The 16,316-nt window shown below is 46.0% G+C and overlaps 1 non-coding gene across 1 annotated transcript; it reads left to right on the top strand.

Moving 5' to 3' along the window:
* The first annotated feature begins 3,513 nt into the window (after nt 1-3,513).
* LOC112082318 lies at nt 3,514-3,620 on the top strand. Its single transcript, XR_002896977.1, has one exon. It is a non-coding gene; the product is annotated as a small nucleolar RNA R71 (small nucleolar RNA).
* Nucleotides 3,621-16,316: the final 12,696 nt, after the last annotated feature.

Below are 16,316 nucleotides of genomic sequence, written 5' to 3'. Positions count from 1 at the left end.
TTGGCTTGGCATCCTTCTTCGTCAACAGGTATTTCAGCGCTGCATGGTCTGTGTGAACAACAACTTTCGCCCCAACAAGGTAAGACCTGAACTTCTCAAAGGCATAAACCACTGCAAGAAGCTCCTTTTCAGTTGTGGCATATCTGCACTGAGCTTCGTCGAGTGTTCGGCTGGCATAATAGATGACATGGAGCCTCTTTTCTTTCCTCTGTCCCAGCACTACTCCCACTGCATAATCACTAGCATCGGTTATGACCTCAAAATGCAGTTCCCAATCTGGTGGCTGGACAATAGGAGCGCTGACCAAAGCTCATTTTATCGTGTGAAATGCCTCCAAACATGCATCATCAAACTCGAATTTCACATACTTGCACAGCAGCTGCGTCAGAGGTCTAGCAATCTTTGAGAAATATTTGATGAAGCGTCTGTAAAAACCAGCATGACCAGAAAACTGCAAACCCCTTTGACTGATGTTGGTGGCTGTAAACTCATCATCACCTCGATCTTTGCCCTGTCCACCTCGATCCCTTTCTCTGAGATTTTGTGTCCCAGCACGATCCCATCTCTCACCATGAAATGGCATTTCTCCCAGTTAAGCACCAGATGCTTCTCCTCACACCGCTGCAAAACTCTGCACAGATTAGACAAACAGACAGAAAAGGAGCTTCCATAGACAGAAAAATCGTCCATGAAACTCCCATTATGTCTTCAATCAGGTCAGTAAAAATCGACATCATGCAGCGTTGGAATGTTGCTGGAGCATTACACAAGCCAAATGGCATTCTGCGATACGCAAAGGTGCCATAAGGACATGTGAATGTCGTCTTTTCCTGGTCATCCGGGTGGATTGGGATCTGAAAGAAACCTGAATAACCATCTAAGAAACAGTAGTAAGGATGGTTAGCCAAGCGCTCAAGCATCTTATCGATAAATAGTAAAGGAAAATGATCTTTGCGAGTTGCAGCATTCAATTTCCTGTAATCTATGCACATTCGATGCCCAGTAACAGTTCTAGTTGGTATCAATTCATTCCTATCATTTTTTATCACAGTGATGCCACCTTTCTTAGGAACTACATGAACCGGACTAACCCAATTACTATCTGAAATCGCATAGATCACACCAGCTTCTAGAAGTTTCATTATCTCTTTCTTTACAACATCTTGTAGATTCGGGTTTAACCTCTTCTGATGTTCTACAGAAGTCATCGATTCATCTTCTAGATGTATTCTATGCATGCAAAGATCTGGAGAAATCCCTGGAATGTCATCTAGTGAATATCCTAGAGCTTTCCTATACTTTCTAATTTCACAAAGAAGCAAGGCAATCTCTACATTGTTCAATTCAGAGTTCACTATCACAGGATATGTCGAATTGGGTCCTAGAAACGCGTACCTGAGCCCCACAGGAAGGGGTTTGAGCTCAAGCTTCGGAGCTCTCAATTCGCTCCAAGGTCCATCAATCAAACCGTCGGGAGCAGGTGCTCCAGGATTCGGAGCAGGTGCTCTATCGGCTTTTTCTGCAGGTGAGCTCTCCTTACCTTCTAAGCTCATGTACGCCACTAGCCTTTGCATCCTCGTGCTTGTATTCAGCATCCTTGCAAATCCATCAGCTTCCTCACTCAAATACCCATGTTCTCCTTCGGCTTTTGTGAGTGCAACTTCCAAAGGATCAATGGCTAAAACCTCTTCAGCAACCTCTTCAGCTGCCTGAACCATCATCTATCACAAATGTCTGTCCGTCCAGCATTGGTTTCTTGAAGAGTTTATTCATCTCAAATCGCACCACCATATCTCCCAGCTGGAGATCTATCAGTCCTCCTTTCACATCTATGATTGCACCAGCTGTGCATAAGAAGGATCGACCCAATATCAAAGGATCCTTGGGTTCTTCATCAACCTCCAGAACCACAAAATCTGTTGGAATGAGTGTATCGCCTATCTGAACATGCAGATCCTCAAATATACCAACAGGGAATTTGGTTGATCTATCAGCGAACACTAACAAGATTTTCGTCGGTTTGAATCTGGTGTAACCCAATCGCTTGGCTACAGAATAAGGCATCAGATTCACACTTGAACCCAGATCGCAGAGAGACCTTGCAAACAGCACTTTCTCAATACTGACTGAGAGAACAAACCTTCCTGGATCACTTTTCTTCTTCAGCACTTTGTTCTGAAGCACAGCACTGCACTCCTTCGAAACCATCATGACACTCTCTTCCTCAACAGCTTTCCCAGACACTAACCCCTTCAGATATCTTTTAAAGGCTGGTATCATCTGAACAGCATCAGCTAGAGGGAGTTTTACAGTCAAATCCTTCAGCATCTCCCTGCACTTTGCCTCCTCTAAGTCCTTGCGGGACTTCTTTGGTGGAACTGGGTAAGGTACCTTAGGCATGTAAACTCTTGCAGGAATGTTTGCTGGAGCAGGTGCTCCCTCGTCGGCTCAGGGTGCTCCATCGTCAAATCTACGTCTGGAGCAGGTGTTCCCGATTTTGGAGCATGTGCTCTGGTTGGGGAAGAGTGCTCCTTCGTCTTTTTTACGTCATGAGCTGGTTCCTCTTCTTGGAGCAGGTGCTCCACGTCCTTTTCCTTCCCTTTTTCTGAGACAGAACTTGTTGGTGCAGCATGCAGAGTCTTCCCACTTCTCAGCTCAATAGCATTAACAAACTCATTCCTGGGGTTTTCACCTTTTCCAGGGAGAGTTCCAGATGATCTCTTCACAGCTTCTGCAGTCTGAGCTACCTGAACATCCAGCTTCTTCACATGAGTCCACACTGCTTCATACTTGCCATTCAAATCATTGTACATGGTGTCCACTTTGGCATTAATCTCCATGGAAGACTTTTGCTGATTAACCAGCAGCTGTTGCATCAAATTTTTCAGCTCATCCTGCGAGTTATTTGAGGAACTCGAAGAAGACTGTAGACTTTTTAAAGGCAACTTCTGCTGATTTCCACCTTGAAATCGATTCTGATTGGTGATGAACTGCTTTCCTTGGAAGTTGCTGGAGAAGTTCTTCTGAAATCCTGACTGATTCTGCACTCTTTGCTGCGGATAGACCTGATCCTGAGGGTCAACATTGTTGCTTCTGTAGGATAAATTCGGGTGGTTTCTGAAGTTATTGAAGCTGCGATTCTGCACATACCCTTGTCCATTCACGAATTTCACCTCCATCTGATCATCATTCTCTGCATCTACAAACTCTCGAGCAAGAGGTGCATCACCAACCTCATCAGCAAAATGCACAGATCTCTGGTTTTCTCTCAACAGCAGATTCACCTTTGCTGTAAGCTCATCGATCTTGCTCAACTCCACACTATGAACTGCTTTGCTAGACCTGTCATACTCTTGGGATTTGTTGCTGGAGCTTGCAGCTAAGTTCTCAATCAACTCATAAGCAGCTTCTTTGGACTTAGTCATGAAATCGCCATTGCTAGCTGCATTCAAAGCATTCCTGTAATCCCAGTTGACACCATCATAAAAGATTGACAGAATCTGCTCATCAGAGAACCCATGGTGAGGGCACTCTCTTCGGTACTCCTTGTACCTTTCCAAAGCTTCACAGAAGGCTTCACCAGGTTGCTGTTTAAATGACGAGATCTTGTTCTTCAGAGCTGCAGTTTTGGCCTTAGTGTAGAAATGGAAAAAGCTTGCACTTCAAGAAATCGGCTGGTATCCCATTTGATCCAGTCGTGCTGCAAATCTCCTCAAAATTCTCGATGTGGTCCATCGGAATCTCAGCAGGAAGCCCATGAAAGAGATGATGCTTCACCAATGAGATCAGCTGAGGTTTGATCTCAAAGTCTTGCCTCTGAATGGTTGGAGGAGCAATCGCAGCCCTGTTGTGATAGTAAGCATGCGGACTGTCCTTGTCTCCAATAGCAAGCTGTGGCTGCTCCCTGTCTTGCTGCGCCTTTTGCAGCTGCTCCAATTGCTGTCGAAGCTGTTGCAGCTCGACAGCCATGTTGTCATTGTTGCCTTGATCGCCCATGTTGGCTTGAATAGGCCTTTGACGTCTGTTTTCTCGCTCGACTCTTGCTAGCTCGGTGTTTGACAAAGAAACAAGATCGGTGCAGTTGCTCCTTGTGGATATGTTTTACATACACCTGAAACACACGCAAACAAGAGAACAAGAGAACAAAAATTAGTAAAGTCTTAGTCTGAATTTTAAACCAAAAATCAAAGGTAACAAATTGGTCCCCGTCGCAACGGCGCCAAAATTTGATTCACACTGGACGTACTCCAAGTTTCTACTGCAATAGAACAGTGATGTAGTTGTAATATAAAGGATTCGGAATCCAGAGGACCAATGTTACTCTATGACTTTGCGAGGATTGAATTAAAGCTAAGACAAAAAATGGTTTGTTGCGAAAACTAAGAAGTAAACAGAATGGCAAACAATGATTTAAATTCGAATTAAAACAAGCACTAGACCAAAGCAATTCACAGGAATTTCAGAGATAAGAACCAGATGACTATTCAGGGCACTAGTGTAACGCAAGTCTTGAACTCAAACAGAAAAGCTTATCGATCCACTGTCGTGATCTCAATAACTTTGTCTAACAACCTAAATCCTAAACTGTCGTTTGAACCTAGAAAATTGCAGACAAGCATTAGCTAGCAGGTTTGATCTGTTCACGATTTGCCTTAACTTCAACTGTCGTTGGCTAAGGACAACTCGCTCACCAATGTTTAGTCTAGCAACCTATTACACTTTTGATGAATAGATTAACCTAAAATCGCAGATTGAGTGATCAATTCAACCTAAGCATTAAGTCTAACAATGGTGAAGACAATAGATATCAAGCCCTATTTGCATCTAATCCTCTAACTCATGAAATCCTTTGAACGCTTTAATCTAGCTAAGAGATCTACTCAGACATGGAGAAAAGAAACACAGTAACAGATGAAAATAAATTCATGGATTAAAATCGCAGAAGAGATAATAGGGTTCAGAATTCTTCTCAAGGTGTAGCAGATTTCTTCTCCCAAAAGCTTACAAGTAAAAACTCTCTGGTTCAGGAAATTGTAAAAAGAAAGCGTAGAAAGTCTGTAGAAAAACGTGATAATAAAAGGTAGGCGGCTCTGGACTTTTTATTCTCTTTCTGGTCCTAGAATTAGGTAAAAATCGATTTCCTTATTTTTTTCAGGCGGTTGGAGCAGGTGCTCCACGAAAGGGTGAAATCAGGAGCAGGTGCTCTCGACCAAGAACGATCCAACTTCGTGTAAATTGACATCTTTTGCTCAGCTTCAGCTCCTTTTTACACCAAAAGCTCCAGCTGCTCCAATCCATCGCCTTAAGCCTCCTAGTTACCTGAAACGACTTGACAAAGACTCAAAAGACTCCAAAAGATCAGTAAACACAGGTTAGAATGAGTCAAAATCTTCACTCATCAAGCATGACGAAGTAGCAACCTTTATCATGTAATCTCACCATCTCTCTAATTGATTGAACTCTCATGCGTAAGAAACTTGAGGAAGAGAAGAAGAGAAAACAGAGTATAGAGCTTGAGACACAAGAGTTTCACGTGTTCGGGTTACCCCTACTCACGCCGGAAAACTTGTTGTCCCGGAATCCACTAGAATCAGAGTAACTTGAGGATTTTACAAATATCTAGACTCCTTGTCTCTCTCACTGTGATCTTACTTGCTAACTTAGCCTTACAATATCACACCATCTCCTTTTACTTTTATTGGGCTTTGAGATTGATACTTTGAACACTATCTCGAGAACTGGTCCAAAGCCTGAGCTTTCTTTACTGGCTCATCACGTGAAAGAGAACCTGCAACTCAGCGACTGCAACTCTTCTTTGTCGCCAAGTTTCTTCAAGTCTAAGACTTTCCTCCTCTTTTGATCATTCTTTATAAAATCTCTCTCCTTGTCCACAAAAGTTTGTCTTGTCTTTTGTAGAACCTTCTTAGACGCATAGAGTCCTTCAACTTGTCTATATTGCGTTCGTAAAGCTTCTTATTCTTACCGTAGTAACTCATGGTTTTACTTAGCCAATATCAGACCTTGGAGATATGAAGGCACAACCAACAGTGATGCAGCGTATCTATGTCATTCCTTTTCTGTTTTGGCTTTGGTTTTTAGTTACATTCCTTTTCTTTAAATCTTTTCCTTTCTTTAGATAAACTTTGATTTATTCCTTTTCTTAATTGCTTTAGGGTTTTGCTATTACTACAAGTATAGTCGATATCTCAACTTGTGAGAATACGACTTATTGAATTATTAATCTAAGAAGCACTTTACCTCTTGCTTTCGGCTAGAACATCGGTTCTCAAGGAACTCAAGATCGTGTATTTCGTTTGGGCATTCGCAGACTAAACAATCGAAATCACAAATCCTATCGGTTACTATCCTTTGCTCTATCAGTTGGTATCAGAGCCCAGCAGCTTTAATTTCTCAATTAAAGCTCGGTCCTTTTCGATATCATGGCACCTCGCAAACCAACAATTGAAGAACAACAAGACGAGTTCCGTCAAACGTTGGAGAATTTCACTATTGGACTTCATGATGCTCTAAAAGCATGTACGCCGACGACAAGGAGGCGTATGAGCGCATTGCCTCCGAGATCCAAGGTGAGCTAGTCTTCTCGCCCGTGTCGCCAGACTCTGTAGACACCAGTCTAGGTAACGAGCCGCTCGAAGAGACAACGACCAACTTGGGTGTCGTAGATCCGACCGGATCAAATGCGGGTACGCCAGCCCTTTCGAACCTCCTCGCCGAGCGGGAAATGCAGTCCGCGGCTTGACTCTTTCCTTTTCCCTTTGTCTTCTCTTTACGTGTTTTGTACTAAAGGCATGGATGGCTTTATCTATTTTTCGAACTCTTGTGTTTACATGATTGCTGCCTGGATGGCTTTATCCACTTGACTTTTGTGTTTTTGTTTCTTTTTATGTCATTATTTATCAATGGTTATCGTATTCGTCTTTCCCCTTAGTCGTTTGTGGAAATGTTGTTTTTACCTTTGGCGGTTTACGGATTTTTGAGGAAACATTGGCTGGAACAAGTCGTTGTCAACTGGTTTTGTCGAGCCAAGCCGAAGAGGCTTTTGTTTGCTTCCCTGGCTGAACTGTTACGAGAGATTGATAGAAAGCTAGACTAAGGGACAGGCTGTTACAGCTTCTCTTTAAAGAGATTGTCGTTCTTTTGTGCCTTTGACCGTAAGTGCCGAGGCGTTTGACTTTAGGAAAGATTCAGTGCGGATGCATTTTAGGTCGGATTTAGTTTTGGCCGTTTGAGGCGCTAAGTTTGGAACTCTTGTTGCCGAGGTCCATGTCTTGAGACGATATCGAAGTTTGATTATAGACCGGCGTTCCCGAGAGGGTGAATGCGTTAGCCAGGTTTTAAGAGTTCGTTTTGGTTTTAAAAAAAAAGCGATGTAGTCTCAACTTACAGTCTCGTGTGCGATGACGAACCGTGGTGACCGATATGTTTTCGGTCTTAAATTTGTATAGCGTGCTTAATTTTAATCCATAGAGGATGTAGCTTGCACCCTCGTCCTAGGAAAGGTGGGTAAAAGTCTATTTAGAGGACTTTGTGACTGCTGCCTCGCTGTGGCCAGTACGAGGCATAGTTTTCCGAAGTGAATGCAAAGGACAAGTAAAAGTCTAGGAGAAGTGTTCATAAGTGATGAATGAAAACTAGCCGAAGTGACAAATGAATGAATTAAAAATCCGAGGTGGACATGAAACAACTAACTGGTTTAAAACGAATGAAAAACTGGCCGAGGTGGCTGTGACTCTTGAGATAGTAGACGAGTTAAAATTGTTGAGATAGTAGAAGGTATGTGTATATGTACCCACTCCCCCCCCTTTTTTAGGAGGGGGGACAGCTGAACCCGTCCGAGGATGGGCTACCTACGTATCCTTTGCAGGGATCAAGCCGTCCCGTAGTTCATGTTGACCGTGTTGTAGTCTTAGTGATAATACTTCTTCAGGTGCATTGCATTCCATGATCTTGGAATTGCTTCGTCAGCTACCGTCGCAAGTTCGTAGACTCCTGGGCAAAATACTTTTGTAATCTTGTAAGGACCTTCCCAATTTGCTCCGAGCTTTCCTGCATTCTTCTCGGCGGTGTTTTGGAAAACTTTTCGAAGAACGAGCTCTCCTTCTTTAAATCTTCGACTTCGAACGTTTTTGTTGTAGTATCTCGCCATTGCTTGTTGGTAGTTCTGGATTCGGATTAGAGCATGGTCGTGCCCTTCGTTGACCAAATCGAGTTCGTCCAGTATCATTAAGTGATTCAAGCCCTCTTGTCCCGGCAGAAGTCTTCGTCGAATACCTGGGAAATCCACCTCGGGGGGGGGGGGGATTACGCATTCCGCCCCATAGACTAGAGCCAATGGAGTTTCTCCGGTGGCTCGGCGCGAAGTTGTCCGATGCGACCAAAGGACTCCTTCGAGCTCGTCTGCCCATCGTCCTTTTCTTGGCGTGGAGCCTCTTTTTCAGACCGTCTAGGATCGTCTTGTTGGCTCCTTCGGCTTGTCCATTCCCTTGAGGATATCTTGGCGTAGATTTGCTCAAACGGATTTTCCATTTCTCGCAGAAAGCTTCAAAACGCGTTGAGATGAACTAGGATCCGTTATCGGTGACTATCTCGTAGGAGTTCCCGTGTCTGCAGATTATATTTTCCAGACGAAATGTTCGACTTGAGCATCCTTTATGCTCGCGTAGGAATTGGCCTTGACCCACTTAAAAAAATAATCCGTGAGGACGAGCAGAAAGCGCTTCTGCTTCGATCGATGTAGAGGTCCGACTATATCCATCGACCATCTCATGAAGAGATAAGGTGACGAGATCGATGACAGCAGCTCGGTAGGTTGGTGAATTGTAGGCGCGTGCCGTTGACACTTCTCGCACTTCGATGTAAACTTTTCGCAGTCCTTGACCATCATAGGCCAGAAGTAACCGTGCTGTTTTATCTTGATCGCGAGTGATCTTCCGCTAGAATGGTTTCCGCACGCGCCGCTGTGCACTTCGTGCATGATCTTTCTTGCCTCCGGTCCTTCGACGCATGTAATGAGCGGTCCTGAAAATCTCCATTAAAATACCTCGCCGTCGACGAGGATATATCGCGCGGCCTGGGCTTTTAATTTGCGGGCTTCCGACTTGTCAGTTGGTACTTCTCCATCGGCGATATATACTCAGATGGCTCCGAGCCATTCTTTGTCGCAGCCAAACTCCAGCTCGGCTGGTGAAGCGTCTTCATCCATAGCGATCGCTTCGCCGCTTTCTGGTTCCTGCTCGGGAGGATTTATCAGCCGAACTCCTTCTACCTCTTCGATGCTAGGACGTTTGATGAATTCAACTGGAATTGTAAGTCGGAGATCCGGGTCTAAAGTCGAAGCAAGTGCTGCCAAGGCGTCTGCCGAGGTGTTTTCACCTCGGGGTATTCGTGTGAGCTCGAACTCGTCGAACTTTTGCACCAAATCTCGGACCACTTTGAGGTAAGCTCCCATTCGTCCGTCCTTCGCCTCTTATTCCCCGTTGAATTGACATGCTACGAGCTGTGAATCACAAAAAGCTCTTATCTTTCGAACTCTGATTCCTTGCGCCAGTTGTATGCCAGCGATCAGTGCTTCGTATTCTGCTTCGTTGTTCGAGGTGTGAAAGTTCAGATGAAAAGATTGCTCCAACATTTCTCCGTTGGGAGAGGTGAGACGGATTCCTATTCCCGACCCGTGTTTAGACGACGAGCCGTCGACGTGCAGCACCCATACTTCGTCTGGGGTTGGCTCGGTCGTCGCCTCGGCCGGAAGTTCGATGAGAAAATCTGCTAGCACCTGTGATTTTGCAGACGACCTGTTCCGATACTCGATGTCGTACTCGCTCAACTCTATGGCCCATTTGGCGAGCCGTCCGGATTGGCTCGGGCTGTGCAGGATCGAGCGTAGCGGAAGGGTAGTGAGCACAACAATCCAATGTGATTGAAAATACAGACGCAGCTTGCGAGCCGATACTACGACGGCTAGGGCGACTTTCTCGATCTGGGGGTAACGGGTCTCGGCGTCGGTCAGCTTCAATTCCTGGAAAGCTGCTTCGCATCGCTCGTCCCACTCGAATTTCTTATTTCCCCGAAGGGTGTCGTAGAAAGGCAGGCACTTGTCGGTGGAACAGGAAATGAACCTGTTTAGCGCAGCGACCCTTCCTGTGAGCCTTTGAATTTCTCGCTTCGTCCTTGGAGAGGGCATCTCGATTAATGCATTGATCTGCTTGGGATTCGCTTCGATGCCTCGATGAGTTACCAGATAGCCGAGGAACTCTCCCGAGGTGACCGCGAATCTGCACTTCGCCGGGTTTAGTTTCATGTTATGTTTGTTCAACTGCTCGAAGCATTCTCGTAGGTGCGCGATATGGTCTTTCTCCTCGAATGATTTGACTAACATATCGTCGATGTATATCTCCATGGTTTTTCCGAGCTGATCCGCGAACATATTATTGACGAGCCGTTGATAAGTTGCCCCTGCGTTCTTGAGCTCGAACGACATGACTTTGTAGTAACCGGAATGCGTCCATAAATGTTAACAGCCTATTTCCCGCAGTGGCTTCGACGAGCCGGTCGATGTGTGGTAGTGGAAAACTGTCTTTTGGGCACGTCTTTTTGAGGTCAGGGAAAACTACACAGACCCACCACTTGCCGTTCTCTCCACTTCGTCGTTAACTACTTTAGCTCGTTCGAGTCCGAGCTTCCTTCTTTTTTGCTTGATTGGTTTGAAGGTTGGGTCTACATTCAGTTCGTGACAGGTCACGTCGATGCTTATGCCTGGCATATCTTCCGCCGTCCAGGCAAAAGTGTTGATATTTTCCTTGAGGAGGGAGAGAAGCTCGCTTCTCAGAGGCTCTTCTAGCTTAGATCCGACTTCGACGCGTCGTTCTGGACATGCTTCGTCTATGCACACCAAGTCCACCGCATCACATACGGGCTCGGCGCGGTTTTCGCGCCTCTCCGCGGTCTGTAATTGCTATAAGAGTTTCGAGAGCTCGTTCGCAAGCTCTCGGTCCGTCTTCAGTTTTTTGCGATCCACGTCTGCTCGTGCGTCAGTGACGGGGTTCCTCAACTTGTGTTCCGCCAAACAACACATTCGCGACTCCTTCTGGTTTCCCCAGATTGTTTTGATGCCTGCTAGAGTCGGGAATTTGAGGCCGAGGTGATAGGTGGAAGGGACCGCCCTCATCGCGTTGATCCATGGAGTTCCCATAATCACATTGTAGATTGTCGTGTGATCGGTGACGCAGAACTCGACGATCCTAGTGGCTCCACCAGCTACCACAAAGAGCCTAATTATACCCATAGTCATCGTTGTTTCTCCTGAAAATCCGGTCAGAGGTTTGGGGATCGCCGTCACTTCGAAAAAAATCGATTCCCATCCTTCTGAGTGTCTCCCTGAAAATGACGTCTACCGAGTTCCCAGTACCGATGAGCACCCTCGCTACATCGTGGTCTCTGATCGTCAATTCGATCACCAGTGGATCGTTGTGCGGTCTATCTATTCCTGTCGTTTTGTCCTCGGCGAAGGAGATCACTGTATTCGGAATATCGGTCGGTTCTGTCCAATTTTCCTTTGCTTCGGCTCTGCTGATAAGCATTGATGGAAGACACCGTGTCTTGGTAATATTGAGATCCACCTATGATCATGTTGATCCTTTGTCTCGGCTCGGGTCGCTCTTCGGGTTCGCCTCTCTTGTCGCGTTTGGTGTTATCGCCCCGTCGGGGAGGATTTGCGGGTTCTACCGCGCCGCGCCGCTCGGCTCGGTTCCCTCTTTTGGTTCATTAGGGACGAGGTCTTGAGATTCACCGCGTTCTGGAGCTCTCGCGCCGCCATCTTAGCTGCGAGTTTTGCTCCTAGAGTTCGGCATTGTGCTGTTGAATACCCGTAGGTCTGGTATACTCGCAGAACGCCTTTTTGTCATAGTTGGTGGGCTTTCTTACCCAAGTGTTGTTGCGCGGCTCTCCTCTTCCGCGTCCAGCGCCTACTTGGTAGTTATGGGCACCTCCGCTTCTAGGTTCGTCCGTGCTTTGTGCTGTTGCGTTGTTTGAAGGATTGCCTTTCTTCGAGGGGCGCGTCAAAATTGAGCTTCGGATCGCTGCTTTCGTTGCTTCGTACTGTTTGTCCAGATTCTTCATCTCCTCTTCGTTTACGACGAAGTCTGACGACCGATGCAAGGCATCCTGAATCATTTGTGGCGTGTTGAGTGCCATTTCCTGTCGGAATTCGGATTTGTACCACAAAGACCGCTTCGGAGCTTCGAGTGCAACCTTGTCGCTTATTCCTTCTACTTTGGATACGACTGCCTTGAACCTTGCCATATAATCCCGAAGCGGTTCATTCGATCCTTGGGATAGCGTCCACAGGTCGGCATCAGAAGTTCCCTTATCCATAAACATCGAGTATTGTTTAAGGAACAAAGCGGAGAGCTGTTAGAAACTGTCGATTGAATTGCGCTCCTGTCTCGAAAACCACTCGAGCGTGGCTCCCTTGTGATAATCCACGAAGAGTAAGCAATATCCGGCATCTACTTCCCACTCGGTCAGTTTGGCAGCGTTCTTTGTGAAAGCTCGTCCCATTGCTATTCGAAACGTTGTGATGTGTGCTTTCAGATCGGTCGTTCCTTCGTAGAATGGAATTCTCACCTTCCCTGGCTCGGGAATCCTAGCCTCCGTGATTCTTGCAGTGAATGGTGTTCTCTGGGTTTCTTCGAGCATTCGATCGATCTCAGGCGCAGTACTCGTTGCGTTATGCACTTGAGACTTCATGGCGCGTATCTCGGCTACTGTCCGAGCCATTGAGGCTCGCAGTTCCTTGATTTCGAGGGTCTGTGCGTGACTCATTCCCTTTGATTGGGGAAGTCGCTCCCGCTCTTCTCTCCTCGGCTCGTCTTCGCGCTCCGCCTGCTCGATCCATTGGAGGTTTTCTTCTTCTTCAGTCGGGTTGTCGTCGCGAGCCGGATCGGTGACTTCATCGGTCCGGACGCCGTTTAGTGCCGAGGCGAGCTCTTCTTGGCCTATTCGCCAAGCCGAGCCGTTTTGTTGCGAGTTCGTGGTTCCATCGTTCTGTTGGGCGTCCACGTCGATCGCGTCATTCTCCTCTTGGTCATGTTGACTCGGGTTACTGCGGGAGTATGTTCGCCGAGGGGACGAAATATTGGTGGAGCCAAGGGGTTTCTTGTGCCGCTCCCCGAGGCTTCTGCAGGCATTGAGAGATCGAAGCGTCTCCAGATTCCATCCATCGGGTCGGAGATTCCGGCTCTCCAAGTCGGGTGTCGTCTCTCGGCCGTCATTGCGTCGAGCTTTTCCGTAATCGCCTCGTTTCTTTTGTCCTGTTTGTCGATCTTCTTCATCAACGCAGCCATCATGTTTCGCATCTCCTCTTGGGTTTCAGTTACCGCCGTCATTGTGCCCCATGCTAGAGCGTCCTTCTCCGCGCCGTTGTCCTTGTTGTTGTTGTTGTTATCGTCGAGGGGGTTTCTCGCCATGTTCTTTGGATCTTAAAGTCTTGTCGATTATAGAGTAAGAAAGTTTCGATTCCCCACAGACGGCGCCAACTTGTGTGAGCCAAAACTCGCACAACCAAAAATTTGTAAGGAAAACTTAAGGGGATCCGAAATTTCTTGGGTAATCGCAAGAACAGTAAGATCAAAAGAAGGTTTTTTTGCTGGAAAGTGTTTAGTCTTATTGCTCTCGAGTTGTGAAAAGTTACTGAATGAATTGCATATATTGTCTACTTATACTAATTCTCTATACCGCCTAGCCGAGAATCTCGGGAGAGGTTTCTGGAATATTTCCTTAACGCTTTGTGCGGCCACCGTCATAATGCATCGTCTAGGGTTTTTATGGGCTTTCGTCTTTCAAGACTTCAGTTTGGCCCAATTGCGAAGTGGCTCGGCCCATTCGCTTTCTTGCACAGCTCGGCCCATTCGCTCTCTTGCACAGCTCGGCCCACTGAACATCCTTCCCACGGCTCGGCTTACTTGTCCCTCTTCACGGCTCGCCCCGTTTGTAATGTCGAGCACGGCTCGGCCCACATTTCTCATGTGAGAGCTCGGCCCATAACTGATTTCTCTTGCCAACCGGTTTTCTTTGATACTTGATCATTCTCGAGATGGTTTAACCGCTTGGGGTGGAAACCGACCCCAACAGGGCGTGACAGAACTTTGAAGCTGGTGGCAGATTCTTACTTCTGGCCGACGTTACATTGAGATGTTGCTTGCCATGTAGAACGTTGTGTGACTTGTCAACCTTCAAAAGGTCATGCGTCTAACAGCGGTTTGTATATGCATCTGCCTATTCCTACGCAGCCGTGGACAGACGTCAGCATGGATTTTTTCTTGGGATTGCCTCGTACTCAACGTGGTAATGATTCTATATTTGTGGTCGTAGATCGTTTCTCCAAAATGGCTCATTTTATTCCTTGTAAGAAGACTACAGATGCGGTTCAGGTGGCTACGCTCTTCTTCCGTGAGATCAATCGCATTCATGGGCTTCCTTTGTCCATTGTCTCCGATCGTGATTCTCGGTTTTTGAGTCATTTTTGGCATTCTTTATGGCGTTACTCCGCACAAGTTTGGATATGAGTCCTGCATACCAACCTCAATCCTGATGGCCAGACAGAGGTGACTAATCGTTCTTTGGGTGATATGTTGCGATGCTTGGTTGGTGACAACATCAAGTCATGGGATTCGATTTTTTGTAAAGCCGAGTTTGCTCACAATCATGCAGTTAATCGGAGTACAAAATTCAGTCCATTTAGGGTGGTTTATGGTCTTGTGCCTCGAGGCCCACTTGATCTTGGTGTCGCACGAGATGGTACACGAGATCATGGTCACGCCATTGACTTTGTATCAGACATCTCTTTTGTTCATCAGCAGGTGCATGATAATCTCCAAGTCTCTTCTGCGAAGTACAAAATGGATGCTGATCGCCATCGTCGTGATGTTCAGTTTCATGTCGGAGATCTTGTGTGGGCTGTTTTAACAAAGGATCGTTTTTCATCCGGTGAATACAACAAACTTAAAGCGCGAAAGATTGGTCCTCTGGAAGTCTTGGAAAGGATTAATGCAAATGCATATCGTCTTCGCCTTCCTTCTGATATTCGTTCGTCTGATGTCTTCAATGTCAAGCATTTGGTTCCATTTGTCGCGCAAGATGACCCTCAAGATTCAGGGACGAATCTTTCTCTACCCCGGGTGACCTGATGCAGCGTATCTACGTCATTCCTTTTCTGTTTTGGCTTTGGTTTTTAGTTACATTCCTTTTCTTTAAATCTTTTTCTTTTTTTAGATAAACTTTGATTTATTCCTTTTCTTAATTGCTTTAGGGTTTTGCTTTTACTATAAGTATAGTCGATATCTCAACTTGTGAGAATACGACTTATAGAATTATTAATCTAAGAAGCACTTTGCTCTCTTAAACCTCTTGCTTTCGGCTAGAACATCGGTTCTCAACGAACTCAAGATCGTGTATTTCGTTTGGGCATTCGCAGACTAAACAATCGAAATCACAAATCCTATCGGTTACTATCCTTTGCTCTATAAAACAGAAAGTAAAACAACTAAGGAATATATTTATACTTCATCTTCTTCAATCTCGTTTGTAACAGTAAACCTTCTATATCAATAAGTGTCTTCTACTTCTCGGTGACTAACTCCAGCTCACTTTGACTCTTCTCACTTCCCTCGTGCACTTGTTCTGCTTCCCCTTTGTGTGAGCCAAAACTCGAACAACCAAAAATTTGTTAAGGAAAACTTAAGGGATCCAAAATTTCTAGGGTTTATCGCAAGAACAGTAAGATCAAAAGAATGGTTTTGCTGAAAAGTGTTTAAGTCTTATTGCTCTCGAGTTGTCGAAAATTACCGAATGAATTACATACATTGTCTATTTATACTAACTTTCTAAACCGCCTAGCCGAGAATCTCGGGAGAGATTTTAGGAATATTTCCTTATCGCTTCGTGCAGCCACCGCCTCGATGCATCGCCTAGGGTTTTTATGGGCTTTCTTCCTTCAAGGCTTCGGTTCGGCCCACTTTCCCTTGTGCACAGCTCGGCCAATCTTTTCTTATGCACGGTGCGGCCTATCTCCCCTAATGCACGGTGCGACCCCTCTTTCCTTATTCACGGCTCGGCCTATACTTTCTTCCTCCTCACGGCTCGGACCATTTGAGTTCGGCCAACTCCCCTCATGCGCGGCTCGCCAAATTGTGTGATGGATTGCGGTTCTCCCTGCCAGATCGGCTCTCCGATGTTCTTGAGATGGTTTAAACCGATTGGGGTGAAACCGACCCCAACAGTTAGCCCCCAGCTCATCAGTT

The sequence above is a fragment of the Eutrema salsugineum genome, unplaced genomic scaffold (genome assembly GCF_000478725.1).
Source record: "Eutrema salsugineum unplaced genomic scaffold, Eutsalg1_0 scaffold_8, whole genome shotgun sequence".
NCBI classification, from domain to species: Eukaryota; Viridiplantae; Streptophyta; class Magnoliopsida; order Brassicales; family Brassicaceae; genus Eutrema; species Eutrema salsugineum.
The sequence above is the reverse complement of the archived record's forward strand: the minus strand, read 5'-3'. Positions and strand labels throughout refer to the sequence as shown.